Source organism: Heterodontus francisci, chromosome 9 (genome assembly GCF_036365525.1).
Source record: "Heterodontus francisci isolate sHetFra1 chromosome 9, sHetFra1.hap1, whole genome shotgun sequence".
Lineage (NCBI taxonomy): Eukaryota > Metazoa > Chordata > Chondrichthyes > Heterodontiformes > Heterodontidae > Heterodontus > Heterodontus francisci.
This window is the reverse complement of record NC_090379.1, coordinates 26,455,731-26,472,331: the sequence shown is the minus strand read 5'-3', so window position 1 is coordinate 26,472,331 and position 16,601 is coordinate 26,455,731. Positions and strand designations below refer to the sequence as shown.

Sequence of the window (16,601 nt, the reverse complement as noted above, 5' to 3'; positions counted from 1 at the left end):
CTGTGCACCGAATCATGAGCCAGGTGGTCAGTGAATAGCACTTGCTGCCCAGCAGCCACCCTCTGGTTTGATGTGGTGGCTCAAATACTGATGATAGGGCAGACTGGAGCAGAATAAAGGCATCATGGCGGCTGCCAGCATACGGGGAACTTACCTGCATGATGTGCAGAGTGTGGTCACACACCAACTGCACATTCAGAGAATGGAACCCTTAGCAGTTATCTATTTAAATACAGCACCGGCAAAGCCATGTGTGTGCAGTCAATGGCACCCTGCACTATCCAGGGAAAGCCCACTATCCAGGCAAAGGCACTTACATGTTCTACCCACTTCTTTCTGGTCAGAAAGAATGCAATGTACTCCTCTGTCGTGGCATGCAGAGCGTCAGTGACCTCCCTTATACAGCAATCAATGACAAAATGGGCGATGTTATGGATATCGCCTGCTCCAGCTTGGAAGGATCCCGATGCAAAGATGTCCATGGCCATGAACATCTTCACAGTCACTGGCAGCATCATCCTTGCTCTGCTCTGAGGTTGCAGGTCTGCCTGCAAGAGGTAGCAGATTTCAGTGAGCATCTCCATTGTAAAATGGAAATGTTGAACACACTGTTCTTTTCTGAGGTTGAGGTAAGAGATATGCTCCCCAAAGGCTCAGGGTGCATCAGGCCTCCTGCTGAGAGTCAGTCTCCCCTCCTCTTCCTCCCTCTGTGAGCAGACAGAGCCAGTAGTAAACAATCAGCAACTAACCTGAAAATGGTTGATGGTCCTTTTAAACAGCGTTGGTGGGTGGGGTCTTTCCTACTGCTGAACACACGTTCAGCTGTGCAAGATTAAGGGAGGGTTTTAGGTGGAGCGTCGAGGTTGAAAATGGTGCTGCTAGAGTTAAATCAGTGTTACATGCTCACCAACGTCATTTTCTGCCTCTTCTGCATACTTCTAGCATGCACACCTATCACCCCCACTACTAACGCCCTCACCAAAACGCCATCCAGTGCAGGGCATACCAGAAGTGCGCGTATGTTGTGCAGACCCCATTTTGCAATCAAAATGGCAACTGTAGTATCAAAAATATGGATGGTACAGGTACCAAATTTTACATCCACATAGTAATATACTGCATCACTGTCAGTACTCAGTGCTGTACTGACACATTTTGCGTGAAGGACCATCTACATGTTCACACAACAACTTGCTAAACATTCCATATGGTGTCTCACAAGAGACATATTACAAAATTGGAATCAGAAGAAATTTAGTGGCATGGATAGAAATTTGGTTGACGGACAGAGAAGAAAGGGTGAAGGTGAATGGGCACTTCTTTGATTGGGAAAGATTCATTGCTAGGTTCACTTTTGCTTTGTGTGTATACAGACTGGTTACAGCACAGAAGGAGGCCATTCAGCTCGTTGTGTCTATGCTGGCTCTCTGCAAGAGTAACTCACCTAGTCCCATTTCCCCGCCTTTTCTCCGTAGACCTGCAAATTATTTCTCTTCAGATAATTATCCAATTCTCTTTTGAAAGCCTTGATTGAATTTGCCACCACTATACTCTCAAGCAGCGCATTCCAGATCCTAACCAAGCACTGCGTAAAAAGGTTTTACCTCATGTCGCCATTGGTTCTTTTGCCAAGCACCTTGAATCAGTTTTGGATCCTTCCACCATTAGGAACAGCTTCTGTCTATCTACTCTGTCCAGACCCATCATGATTTTGAACACCTCTATCAAATCTCCACTTAATCTTCTCCAAAGAGAACAGCCCCAGCTTCTCCAGCCTGTTCACGTAACTGAAATCCCTCATCCCTGGAACCATTCTCGTCAATCTTTTCTGCACTCTTTCTAATGCCTTAACATCCTTCATAACTTCCCTGCTTTTGTACTCTATGCCCCCATTTATAATTTAATTTTTTTTATATATGTATATAAAACTGATTTAGACTGGGCATAGGAAACACAATGACAAAGTTTGCTGATGACACAAAATTATTGTGGCTTGGAAAACAGCAAGGAGGGCGACAGTAAGAGTTAAGTTAGAGGAAAGTGGAGACAGATGCTAGTTGTTGCAGAGAAATGTGAGGTAATATATTTTGGGAGCAGCCGAACACCTGTTTTAGGCGGTTGCCACGGTCGCCAAAAGAAGGCTCACCCCGATATGTGGTCAAACTTTTTTCAGGCATTTTTGGCAGACATTGGGATCCAAAGTTTGGCCCATAAAAACAGTCTCCAAGTTCACAGGCATGTTATTGTACTTTATCACTCATATTTTTCCAAAGACCTGTCCAAAGTTTAGCCCTGAGTAGATTGTTCCACATATTCATTTGCTGTGTAAAGAAGTTGCATGCTGACTAGAAATTCACTTTTTCTTGCCATTTATGTATTTTAAAAATGTACAGCATGACATTGTTTCGTTCCGATGAAGGGTCACTGACCCGAAACGTTAACTCTGCTTCTCTTTCCACAGATGCTGCCAGACCTGCTGAGTGGTTCCAGCATTTCTTGTTTTTATGACATTATTTCTCTTTGCTGCTGTGTATTGGCATAGTTTGATAAAGGAAAGAGCAAACTAAAATGCCATGTTTGAAGCAGTCCAAAACAGGCATTTAGTGAATGAGCCGAAATTAGTCTGATCAAGAGCACTTTGATTTTGGAATTTGGTTCAGCCTTCATTCCATTACAAATACATGTGCCTGACTTTAGAAAAACAGACACCTTAATTATTCTGTATCCTCAGGTGCCATCTCCGATCTGGAGGTTGGTGGCCTTAATGGTGAATATCCCTCGATCCCAAGCCAGTTGTACAATCTGGTTGATCTTTTTGACTTCAATTATTAAAGCTGTGTAATCGTCTACTGGGAAAGTCAGTGATCGGGCTTATCCTGTGTGAGCTAATTCATTTTTTAATAAACTCTTAGGGAGCAAAGTGGAGCAGGAATTAAAGGCATTTCAGTAAATTCTCAGTGTCATAACCAGGCACATTTGCTATGTATGCCTGTGCAATGGAAGTTTCAAAGCCCACCCCCATGCACACTTTACCACCCCGCGCACCACCCCCCTACCCCCAACGTGTACAGGACATTCAGAGTGGGCCTAGAGTAATTGATTTTGCTTTCTAAGATTTCTCTTTGCACTTAATTGTGTATATGCCAGTCATGGCTTAATAGTATCACTCTCATCTCTGAGCTTGAGGCTGTGGATTCAAACCCCACTTTAGACTTCAGTATCTAATCTTGATTAACATTTCCGTCCAGTAGTGAAGGAGTGCTACACTGTCAGAGGTGCTGCCTTTTGGATGTGATGTTAAATGGAGGTTCTGTCTTCACTCTCAGGTGGACATTGAAAATCCCACTGCACTATTTGAAGAAGAACAAGGGAGTACTTCTCAATGTCCTGGCCAATATTTATTCCTTAACTGACATCACTGAAACAGCTTCTCTGGTTATTATCGCATTACTTTTTATGGGATCTTGCTGTGTGCAAATTGACAGCTGGGTTTTCTTACATTACAATAATGACTACACTTCAAAAGTACTTCATTGACTGTAAAGTGCCTTGAGATGTGCTGAGGTTGTGATAGGTGCTATATAAATGCAAGTCTTTCTTTGCAGAGAACGAAAACTCGCACACAAAGGAGGCTCCGATGCCAATGTACACAACTGATGCTAATATATACTTCCCCACCCCGCAACCAAATACCTAACAGTATTGTTAGTTACTACAATTGCTACAAAATGCTTCTTGCTTGCCTGGTGTTCTTACCTACACTTCAGCAAAGTGCCTGAAGAAACATAAGACAAAACAAAAAAATCATTTGTGCTTTAAAAAGCTACAAAAAAATCTAATTAAGCCTATTTACTACAGAAAGTCACATTCTGTCATATTTGTTAATTTGCCAGCTGGGGGCAGAATTACATTTTAAGTAAACGACCAGCGGTTTTCTGCCATAAGAATTTTTGTCAGAGCTGGTATTTATATTCAAACTTTAGGGATTCTTTTGCCTTGACAATATCAGACTCTGGACTTAGAAAATTATCCAGTAGTTTGGAGACAGTCCTTTCCCTTTTCCTTCTGAAGTACCACAGCGGACATTCTTGGATTTTTATACTTGAAGAGATATTGAATTCTGCATCTGTTATTGGGCTGCCGTATTGGTTTCGAATGAGGATGATTCTTCAGTAAATGAGCCCAGAAAGTGCTTGGGCTGTAGAACATATTGTTTGAATCATTACAGTCCAACACCAGCCCTATTACTGAGTGAATCTGTTTTATCTGTTTGTCTCAAATACAGTGAATTGTTACTAAAGCGGTATTGTTTTCTTTTGATTGAATTTTTTGTTCAATTTTTAAAAACAAAATCTTTAGTTTTGGTTAAGACCCGGAGAACTCTAATAAATTTGTCATGCTCAAAGTGATTTGTGAGGCACAAATGTCATGAGAACCCCTGTTGTATAACTGCCTGCTTTTCTAACTGTAAATATTATAAATATGCTTCACCATGGCAACAGCATCTTCTACTTTGCTGCAAGTGATTTTACTTACATCCAAAATTGTTCCTATATGGTATTCTTTTTCCACTAATTGAATGCAGAGCTGATATGTAAGGATAAAACAGTTTCTTATTTTATGAATAGAAGCCTATAGAACAGATCGAAGGAACTTTAAAAAAATTTGGTAGTAAATGGCATCAAATACTTTGTGGTTAGACATGATAATCAAATAAATTGGACCTCCCCTGCCATAACATTCTGTAAAATAGGACTTTTTTTTTATAGAGACATAAAAATATAATATTCATGTTCAGGCTCATTGTCTCTATGTAGATGTAGTCATCTTGACTTCTACCTGGTCTCCCTTGCCTCCTGGTTGTTTTGATTAGTCCTATAAAGGCTTCTCCTGACTGACCATGCCAGCTTTGATGAAGCCTTCTATTTGAAACACTACCCGACCTTTCCCATTCAGATGCTGACGACAGATCCAGCAGTCCTCATTTTAAAATAAAAAAAACGCTTACTTCTGAGACGAATTGCTTGTTCTCAAGAATTGAAGTGTGTTGGTGTGAATTGCAAAGATGTGCACAGTGGAATAATCTTGCAGTTAAAGAGAACCTATTCATATCAAATCTGCTTTTGACTGTGGTTATCTATACTTATACATTTCCCAGGTAATTTCTTGTTTGATTTCTTTCACTAGTATCACAGGTTCATGTTTTAAGGTCCACGTGCTTGTCTCCCACTGAGTAACATCCATTGATTCCACAAGTGACAAAGGTCAGGATCTAAGGGATAGATGTAGTAAATCCCACCATTCGCCCCACTATGTACATTCTTCAGCTCTTAAGAATAGAAATAGTGAAATGTACCAGCTCCAACTTTCTTTAAATTTTTCATTTTCTTTAAGAGCGCACTGATTTATGTGTTTGCGTGAGATCTTTAATGCTCTATCCAAGGGAGTTAGCAACTGCCCTAAAACAGGAAGGAATTTTATGTGAATGCAGTGGTCAGTGTACTATTAGAGGAAATTAGCCATCTTAATGTTTCCTTGGCTATCTGGGCAGACAGATGTGAATGCTTGTCTAATATTATTGATACTATTTTACCATGTTTGTGACCTGCTTGCATTTTACAGCACAGAAATCCAACCCAAAGTTTCTAACACTAAGACCTGATTTTAACTCCACTTTTTGGCAAGTGAGTCGTGGTGTGATTTAAAAACTCACCAGTTACTCCAGAAATGAGTCCTCCTAGGCCTAATTTAAATCCCACAGCTAACTTCCTAAATGTTCCCTTCGGGAAAATGTAGGGATGCAGTTGAAAATCACTCAGCCTGAAGGCCGCTTGTTTAGACCAGGTAGCCGGTGAGATCGGCGACCTGGAACATCCTATGGGAATCTTGCAGTAGGGAATGAGGTGCGATTCCGCAGTAGGGGAAGCCAAAGATTTCCTTTTGGGACTGGGACAGCACTCCTGCTCCTCCTGACCTCAAAGGAAAGTAAAAATAAATTGATGTTTTTTGGGCCTCTTCTGGCACCAATCCCCTTCCCTGCTGTCTTCACGTGGTAGGAAGCTCACTGTCTGCCAATTTAAAATTGCCATCAGTGTTCAATGATTACATACCGACAAGCGTAAGTAAAACAGGAGGCCGTTGACATTGGGTCCGGGTCCTTGCCTCCTGTTCAGTTGAGCAGGCTAAAATCAGGAGGTGTCAAAGTTCTCACCAGCTCCAGGGCAGGTAAATAACTTGGCTGATTTTAACTACCCATCCTCTGGGTTTTTTCCAGTCAGGTAGGGTTAAAATCGTCCCCAGAGAATGACAAGAAAGAATCTTCTTGTTTGTTTATTTCATGAACAAGATTGTGCAGCTCAGCACTTTACAGGAACCATGCAAAACACTAAAAATAATTCCCTCTGTATCCACCGCCCTTCCTAACCTCCCTTCCACCTTCGCCCACTGCAGCCTGTGGTGCTCTGGAACTGAGAAGGGTGCAGGAGCCGTGGTGTTATACCACCTTCTTGTGTGTAAGTACTTGTCATCTGCTTGGCACCTGCTCAGATAGCCTGAGTGAGAATAGAAACTCAAGGGTGCAAAACGGTTTTCCTGCCATTCCTTGTGTTACTAGACCAACACGCTGTGCCACTTCCACCACAATGCCATGCTGTTCAGTTCTTTTGGCTCCTCTGTAGTGAGATAATTAAATTAGCACAAGTTACATGTGGACAGTTTTGTCTCTGGATTCAAGTCCAATAGATCCTGGCCTGAACACTTTCATTAGGAGCCGGAAAAGGAATAGATTGCCATTCCATCTGTCCCGATAGAACAAATGATGATCTAACCCATGTTGCCTCGCCGACTGATAAAGAAATTCTCAAGCTGTACAATGTGACCTATTAAAAAAGTATACTTCACAATGGCTTCAATCTGAAAAGGTTAACCAATTAGAAAATAATAATTGCTGGAAATGATTCACAGTTGCTTGGATGAACTGTGTGATGTTTGTTTTTAGATCTTTAGAGTGGCTTCAAGAAGCTGAACTTAGATAAATCCAGAGAGATTAAAGTGATGCATTGTCATTTTTAAGGAGGAGGAATTCAAACTGATGTGATTTGCCCCTTTAAGGGGAGGAGGACTTTGAAGTGGTCTATTTGAACTGACAAATGATTTTCTGAATCTTTTTTTTTCATTAAGGATGCTGTGCAGTCCAGAAAAAACAGCTTGCAAGCCAAAAACTGCATTAGCAAAATGACACTGGGTAATGATGTTACATTGAAGAAGAAGTATCTAGTTGACAAACATCAAAGATGGCAGTAGACAGCTTGAGCCACTAGTGCAGATTGTAGATTTGTCTTCTCCTTTTATTTTGTACGAGCTGATCTCCTATGGGATTGCTCAATCTTGGTCCAGCATCTGGATTGTAGTTTCTACATTTTAGCATGGTCCCGCACTGAGATCTCAGAAGTTTTGTTTCTGCTCTGAAGCTGCATCCTTGTAATGCCTCAACTCTTTCTATTTTGGAAAGGTTATTGTTATGTTTTGGGGTTTTATTCCAGATTTTTTTTAGGTCAGTGTCTCAGACCACTCCCACAGGTAAGCCTTATTCCATAATAAAAAGAAGACTTGCATTTAAATAGCATCTTTCATGACGTCAGACATCCTAAAGCACTTTACAGCCAATGAAGTACTTTTTAAAGTGTAGTCACTGTTGTCATGTAGGAAACACAGTAGCCGGTATGGGTACAGCAAATTCCCCCAAACAGCAATGTGATAGTGACCAGATAATCTGTTTTAGTGATGGTGGTTAAAGGATAAATATTGACCAGGACACTGGGGATAATTCCCCTGCTCTTTTCTGAAATAGTGCCATAAGATCTTTAACATTTACCTTAGAGGGCAGATAGGACCCCAGTTTAACATCTCATCTGAAAGACAGCACCTCTGACAGTGCAGCACTTCCTCGGTACTGCACTATACTGAATATCCAACTAATTAGTACCAAGTGCAGGCATTAAATGGAAAACCCTTATCATTTCCGTAACTGGTTCTATCAAGTGCCCGTCGTAAGCTTCCCTGAATTTGGATGGTGGTAGAATCAATGCTTCACTCGACCATGGCTGAAGTTAGGAACTGCCAAATAGATTTCTTAAACACGAACTGATAAGTGAACAGCAACAACTTTTTTTTAGATTCACAGCAGTTACAGGCTTAGCTATCCCTGCTTAGAAGATTTTGCATGTACTGCACTAAACTTCAGCATGAAAAGTCCCTCAATAGAGTCTATGTGGTCCAACTGGCCAAGTAATTCCTTGGAGATGCTTCTGGTCCACCAGTGTTACTTAACCAGAAGTATAGTGGAAATCCCATTTCTGCACTAATTATGTCCTCACCAAGTATGTGCACTTTCCAATAAGCATCACTGGATTAAACCATTCCTGGTCCTGGAGCTGTTGATGCCAATTGTAATCGTTCTGAGATCAGCTGATGCAGAAATGACCCTGCAATTTTTTTGGTTTGTACTAGAATCATAGAAACAAAGAAAATAGGAGCAGGAGTAGGCTCTTCAGCCCTTTGAGCTTGCTCCGCCATTCATTATGATCATGGCTGATCATCCAACTCAGTAGCCTGTTCCTGTTTTCGCCCCATGCCCTTTGATCCCTTTAGACCCAAGAGCTATATCTAACAACTTCTTGAAAACATACAATGTTTTGTCCTCAACTGCTTTCTGTGGTAGCGAATTCCACAGGCTCACCACTTTCTGGGTGAAGAAATGTCTCCTCATCTTAGTCCTGAAAGGTTTACCCTGTATCCTTAGACTATGACCCCTGGTTCTGGACTCCCCCACCATTGGGAACATCCTTCCTGCATCTACCCTGTCAAGTCCTGTTAGAATTTTATAGGTTTCTATGAGATCCCCCCTCACTCTTCTGAACTCCAGCGAATATAATCCTGATTGACTCAATCTATCCTCATATGTCAGTCCCACCATCCCAGGAATCAGCCTGGTAAACCTTCGCTGCACTCCCTCTATAGCAAGAACATCCTTCCTCAGATAAGGAGACCAAAACTGCACACAATATTCCAGGTGTGGCCTCACCTAGACCCTATATAATTGCAGCAAGACATCCCTGCTCCTGTACTCGAATCCTCTCACTATGAAGGCCAACATACCATTTGCCTTTTTTACTGCCTGTTGGACCTGCATGCTTACCTTCAGTGACTGGTGTACGAGAACACCCAGGTCTTGCTGCATAATCCCCTCTCTCAGTTTATAGCTGTTCAGATAATAATCTACCTTCCTGTTTTTGCTACCAAATTGGATAACCTCATATTTCTCCACATTATACTGCATCTGCCATGCATTAGCCCACTCACTCAACTTGTTCAAATCACCCTGAAACCTCTCTGCATCCTCCGCACAACTCACCCTCCCACCCAGTTTTGTGTCATCTGAAAATTTGGAGATATTACATTTAGTTTCCTCATCCAAATCATTAATGTATATTGTGAATAGCTGGGGCCCAAGCACAGATCCCTGCAGTACCCCACTAGTCACTGCCTGCCATTTGGAAAAAGACCCATTTATCCCTACTCTTTGTTTCCTGTCCACCAACCAATTTTCTATCCATCGCAATACACTACCCCCAATCCCATGGGCTTTAACTTTACATGCTAATCTCTTATGTGGGACTTTTTCGAAAGCCTTCTGAAAGTCCAAATAAACCACATCCAGTAACCCCCCCTCATCAACTCTACTAGTTACATCCTCGAAGAATTCTAGTAGATTTATCAAGCATGATTTCCCTTTCGTAAATCCATGCTGACTCTGCCTGATTCTACCACTGTTCTCCAAGTGCTCTGCTATAAAATCTTTGATAATGCACTCTAGAATTTTCCCCACTACCGACGTCAAAATGACAGTTCTATAGTTCCTTGCTTTCTCTCTACCTCCCTTTTTAAATAGTGGGGTTACATTAGCTACACTCCAATCCATAGGAACTGTTCCAGAGTCTATAGAACCTTGGAAGATGACCACCAATGCATCCACTATTTCTGGGGCCACTTCCTTTAGTAGTCTGGGATGCATACCATCAGGCCCTGGGGATTTATCGGCCTTCAATCCCATCAATCTCCCCAACACCATTTCTCTACTAATACTGATTTCCTTCAGTTCCTCTCTCTCACTAAGCCCTGTGTTCCCCAACATTTCTGGTATGATATTTGTGTCTTCCTTTGTGAAGATAGAACCAAAGTATGCATTTAGTTGGTCAGCCATTTCTTTATTCCCCATAATAAATTCCCCTGTTTCTGACTGTAAGGGACCTACATTTGTCTTCACCAGTCTTTTTCTCTTCACATACCTATAGAAACTTTTACAGTCATTTCTTATGTTCCCCGCAAGCTTGCTCTCGTACTCTATTTTCCCCTTCTTAATCAATCCCTTGGCCCTCCTTTGCTGAATTCTAAACTGCTCCCAATCCTCAGGTCTGTTATTTTTTCTGGCGAATTTATATGCCTCTTCCTTGGATCTAATGCTATCTCTAATTTCTCTTGTAAGCCATGGTTTGGCTACCTTTCCGTTTTACTTTTGCGCCAGACAGGGATAAACAATTGTTGCAGTTCATCCATGCGCTCTTTAAATGTTTGCCATTGCCTATCCACCGTCATCCCTTGAAGTAACATTTCCCAATCCATCATGGCCAACTCACACCTCATACCTTCGTAGTTTCCTTTACTAAGATTCAGGACCCTTGTCTCAGAATCAACTACGTCACTCTCCATCTTGATGAAGAATTCTATCATATTATGGTCGCTCGTCCCCAAGGGGATCTCGCACCACTAGATTGTCAATTATTCCTCTCTCATTACACAATACCCAGTCTAGGATGGCTTGTTCTCAAGTTGGTTCCTCAACATATTGGTCCAGAAAACCACCCCGTATACACTCCAAGAATTCCTCCTCTACGGTATTGTGACTAATTTGATTTGCCCAATCTATATGCCGATTAATATCACCCATAATTACAGATGTTCCTTTATCGCATGAATCTCTAATTTCCTGTTTAATGTCATTCCCAACATCACCACAACAGTTTGGTGGTCTATATACAACGCCCACTAACGTTTTCTGCCCCTTAGTGTTTCTCAGCTCTATCCATACAGATTCCACATTGTCAGAGCGAATATCTTTCCTCACTATTGCGTTAATTTCCTCTTTAACCAGCAATGCAACTCCACCGCCTTTTGCTTTTTATCTGTCCTTCCTAAATACTGAATATCTCTGGATGTTCATTTCCCATCCCTGGTCACCTTGCAGCCATGTCTCCGTAATCCCGACTATATCATATCTGTTTACATCTATTTGCGCGACTAATTCATCCACTTTATTGCGAACGCTCCGTACTTTAAGGCACAAAGCCTTAAGGCTTGTCTTTTTAACATTACTTGTCCTCTTCCCACTATTTTTCACTGTGTTCCTGTTTGATTCTGGCCCTTGATTTCTCTGCCTATCACTTTTCTTATTCCCCTTACTGTCTTTTGTTCTTGTCTTTAATTCCCCCCTCCTCTGACTCCTTGCAAAGGTTCCCGTCCCCCTGCCATTTTAGTTTAAACCCTCCCCAACCACTCTAGCAAATACTCCCCGTAGGACATCAGTCCCGGTCCTGCTCAGGTGTAACCCATCCAGTTTGTACTAGTCCCACCACCCCCAGAACCAGTCCCAATGCCCCAGGAATCTAAAACCCTCCCCCTCACACCATCTCTTCAGCCACGTATTCATCCGATATATCCTGCTATTTCTACTCTGACTAGCACGTGGCACTGGTAGTAATCCTGTGATCACTGTCTTTGAGATCCTACTTTTCAACTTACTTCCTAGCTCCCTATATTCTGCTTTTAGGACCTCATCCTTTTTTTACCTATATCGTTTGTACCAATGTGTACCACGACCATTGGCTGTTCACCCTCCCCCTTCAGAATGTCCTGTAACCGCTCTGAGACATCCTTGACCCTAGCACCAGGGAGGCAACATACCATCCTGGAGTCTCTTTTGCGATCACAGAAACGCCTATCTATTCCCCTTACAATTGAATCCCCTATATCGATTGCATTCCCACACTTTTTACTCCTCCCCTGTGCAGCAGAGCCAACCATGGTGCAACAAATTGGGCTGTTGCTGTTTTCCCCTGAGAGGCCATTCCCCCCAAAAGTATCCAAAGCAGTATATCTGTTTTGCAGGGGAATAGCCACAGGAGATTCCTGCAATGCCTGCCTAATCCTCTTGCTCTGCCTGGTGGTCACCCATTCCCCTCCTGCCTGTGGGATCTGAGCCTGCGGTGTGATCACCTCTCTATACATGCTATCCACGATACTCTCCGCCTTGTGGATGCTCCACAGTGTCCCCAGCTGCCGCTCCAGCTCCGAAACCCGGGCTGCCAGGAGCTGCAGCTTGATGCATTTCCTGCACACATGCTGGTCCCAGGCGCTGGAAATGTTCCCGGCTTCCGACATGGAGCACGAGGAGCACACCAGGGCTTTGAACTTTCCTGCCATGACTTAACCCTTTGAATTAAATTAAACCTTCTGGAAGATCTTAATGTCCAATAATATCAGTTCTCTAGCGCCCTTCTTCCCTGGTCCTCGTTACTACAGAACTCCCTTAAAAAAAAACTGCTTACTATATTTGAAATAAACTTTAAACTTTTAAACTTTTCTTACCTGAGATACTTACCCAGCTATTTAGAGCTATGCCCTAACAGCAGTGACTCACCAACCAATCACCTTGCAGCTCTCCTGTGACATCACTGTTAGCTTTTTTTTTTCAAAACTCAGGCGTGCTGCTACTAATTGATGCACTATGCTAACAGAGGAGGTAGCCCATCATTTCTTAATGACACAGATCTTCTGATCAAAGGATAAGTTAATTGAGCAAAGTGGATGTTTCAGTGAGTTACGTCTATGGCAGTAATTTAGTTTGAGCAGCCTCCAAACAGTTCCTTTTGAGCATGGGCACAAACTGGCCCTAATTCAACATTAAATTGGTCATCTCACATAGACGGTAGCTATTGTGAGAAAGAATAAATGTCACAGTGGTTGCAAAAAAAGGATGTTCTTCCTTCTTGGACCATTTTATTTACCTTGTGTGTGTATATGTGTTTTGCTCTACGTAATGATTTTGAAGAAGTTCATTTACCCCCAATATAGTTATTGTTGAATAGTGGCCTCAGCATATGTTAACAAGTTCCTGAAACTCCTAATGTATGCCAGTTGTTCCATAAAAGGGTTTGTTTACACAAGTTTGGCTTCACAAGTTAGATTGAATGCCGTTGCATTTCAGAAACCATTGTATGGCACTTGACTATTGTTAACTGAACACTAGATGGCCCCCCTATAGGAGTAAGCACATTGGAGCAATTACATGCCATGGTCTTCTCTTGTATTGCTTATTTAATCTTTGATGAAATCTTCTGGAGGGTCTGGAAACAAAAGCATCTAGCTATTATCACACCAACTGGAGTGTAATTCTGGGATAACAAGTATTACCTAGTGGTATGTAAACCCATTCCTTGAGTCTTCGTCTTAGGCAGTCCCTCAGGAATGAGGATGACTTTCTTCCACTCCAGGGTTGTGGGTCCTTAGGTGACTGAATAGTCCAAATCTGGATCCACACTCTACCATAGGTGGGGCAGGTGATGTTTGATGAAATGAGTGGATGGGATGCTCGAATTTCCAAATATTCTTTCCGCTGTTTGCACTTGGTCACTGCCTGGGCATGTAGACGTTGCGGGAACTGGCTGGCACCTTCGCGGATGCTTCTTCTCCATTTTGGGCAGTCTCGGGCAAGAGATTCCCCCGAATGAGTGGAGATGCCATATTTTTTCAGGGAGGCTTTAAGGATATTCTTGTAGCGTTTCCTCTGCCCTCCTGGTAACCTCTTGCTGTGATGGAGTTCGGAGTAGAAAGCTTGTTTTGGGAGTCTTGTGTCAGGCATGCGGATGATGTGGCCCGCCCAACGTAACTGACTAGCCATGACCAGTGTCTCGATACTGGGGCTGTTGGCCTGAGAGAAGACACTGATGTTGGAGCCTCTGTCCTGCCACTGAATTTGCAGGATTATGTGGAGGCACTGCTGGTGATATCTTTCCAGGGCTTTGAGATATCTGCTGCATATTGTCCATGTTTCCGACGCATACAGGAGGGCAGGTAACACTGCGACCCTGACCATGAGCTTGGTGCCAGATTTGGGAAAATTCCTTGAGCAGTGTCTGGGTTAATCCTGAGGTACAGAGATGCCACAAGAATAACATGACTCGTTGCCACTCTGGGCTCTTTCTCCTCCTCAATTAGTCTCCTCTCTCTTATCTACATACGGACCTTCCAGCTGGCTGGGTTGGCCTCTAGGCCACCCGGATTTACACCTCCTGGAGCTAGTGAGCTGCAGCTGGACACCCGTTTGGTGCCCACAGCTTGCTGGTGGCATGGCACTGAGGTCCAAACCTAAATCTGGCCTCATGCCAGCACAAATGGGCGGGTGGAGTGGACGCAATGATGACTTTATGTCCCCTCCATGCGGACATTTAATTTCTCTCCCACTAAGTCAGAGACCATTTGTGCAGTACATTAACTAACTCAGCCAAATTCCTTCCAACTTGGGAATTTCCTGTTTTGATGCCTAACTGAAATTCCCTTTCTTGAAATTCCACTTTCCTTTTCTTTCTTACCCTTCTAATCTCATCGTAATGTGAGGAATCGTCCTCCATATTTTGCCCTGATAGTCCATTTCAAATCTCAAATCAATAACTTTCCAATGTTGTGCCACCAGTAATACCCACTGAAATTTGAGTGTGTGTTGCACATGATTTTCTACTTAAATTAATGACCATAAAATCCTGCACAGTCCATGCCTGGATTGTCAATTTGCATTATCAGTGGGCGAGGCTTCCCACTGGGAGTGTGAAGATGGAAAATTACCTGCAAGTATTATTCTGTCCTTTTCCTTATTCCACACGTCTTGCCAAAGAGTTCAGACACTTTCCTGCGATGCAGGCTCTTGACCTCCCAGTGCTCCTGACAATAAAGCAAACTCTCCACATATCCTGTTCCCTGCCATCCTTCCTGACTCTCTTTATCTTTGTGAGTTACATTCATTTTCATCACCCTGGGTTAGCCATGTCTCTGTGATTCCTACGACATTATAATTACTGGTTGCAACCCATGCCTCAAGTTCAACCACTTTATTTCAAGTGCTTGTGACAGTCATACATATACACATCTAATTTTAGTCTTTGTCCCCTTAACCTTCCTATTTAATTGCCGAGTCTTGATGTCTAGGTAACATGATACTCCTTGTGGTGCTGTATTTTTGGCCTAGTCCTGATCATTTCCATTATTCTGACTGGTCTTCTGCACAGCCATGACCCCACAAGTCCTTTCCTCAACCATCTAATTTGAAGTGTGCCCAATATCTGTTTCTATATTGCTCGCAAACCTCCTAGTTCCTACCTTATTCAGGTGCAGGCCATCACTCCTGTACTCACTCTCCTTATCTCTTTGCAGCAAACTGTGCTTTGTTTTTCAGTCAACTAGCTAAACTTTATATATACTGTTTTACTAGAGTTGCATGGCTCCGTGGCCTAAGTAACAACAGCAATGACAACATGCATTTATATAGTGCCTTTAGTAAAACATCCCATGATGCTTCACACAATCAAAATTTGACATAGAACCACACAAGCAGATATTAGAACAGATGACCAAAAGGTTGGTAAAAGATGTAGGTTTTAAGGAGCGTCTTAAAGGAGAAGAGGTAGAGAGCTGGTGAGGTTTTGGGAGGGAAGTCCAGAGCTGCTACTATAAATGCACATTCTTGTTGTTTTAAGGGCCCCAGAGTGGCCTCATACTCTATAATTTATCCCTGCATGGTCAAACAGCTTCTACTGAACTGTTACCTGCTCTCCCAACTCCCTCATCACCGGCTTCTCATCGATGTGGGCAGCTTTGGAGCCAGATAGAGAGTTCAGCTCATAATTTGGCAAGTAACCTCTGTCACAAGAATTATATTTACACTATCTTTGTGCCACAGATTGTCAGCCATTCTCCTGAGCATCAAGTCTCCCACACTGATTCTGTCACCATCGTATTGTGATTTCACACTTGCCCTATCTGAGAAAACTGTTCAGAAACCTGGGCCTGGAAATTACATCATGGGATATTAATGTACAAAGGTGTGCATCTGAAATCTTATTGTTTGAATTCAGATTTGATTTCAACAGCCTGGCTTCTTACAGAAATACAATAAAATACCAAACAAAAAATAAAAGAGGGTAAAACTTCTTAAATCTGTGTCAGCTATGGCTCAGTGGTAGCACTCTTGCCTCTCGATAAGGTTTAAATCTCACTCCAGGGATTTGAATTCAAAATCTAGGCTAACACTCTAGCGCTGTACTGAGGGAATGCTGCACAATTGGAGGTTCCATCTTTCGGATGAGATGTTAAGCGGTGGCCCCATCTGCCCTCTCAGGTGGATGTAAGAGATCCCATGGCACTATTTTGAAGAAGAGCAGGAGAGTCATCCCTGGTGTCCTGGCCAATATTTATCTCTAAACCAACATCACTAA

The 16,601-nt window shown here is 42.6% G+C and overlaps 1 long non-coding RNA gene across 1 annotated transcript in view; it reads left to right on the top strand.

Annotated features, from left to right (window-relative positions):
* The first annotated feature begins 13,443 nt into the window (after window positions 1-13,443).
* LOC137373439 (uncharacterized) overlaps window positions 13,444-16,601 on the top strand; it is a 41,435-nt gene continuing 38,277 nt past the window's right edge. Inside the window, exon 1 of the long non-coding RNA XR_010975630.1 lies at window positions 13,444-13,533. This is a non-coding gene — a long non-coding RNA (uncharacterized lncRNA). The remainder of the gene's footprint in view (window positions 13,534-16,601) is intronic.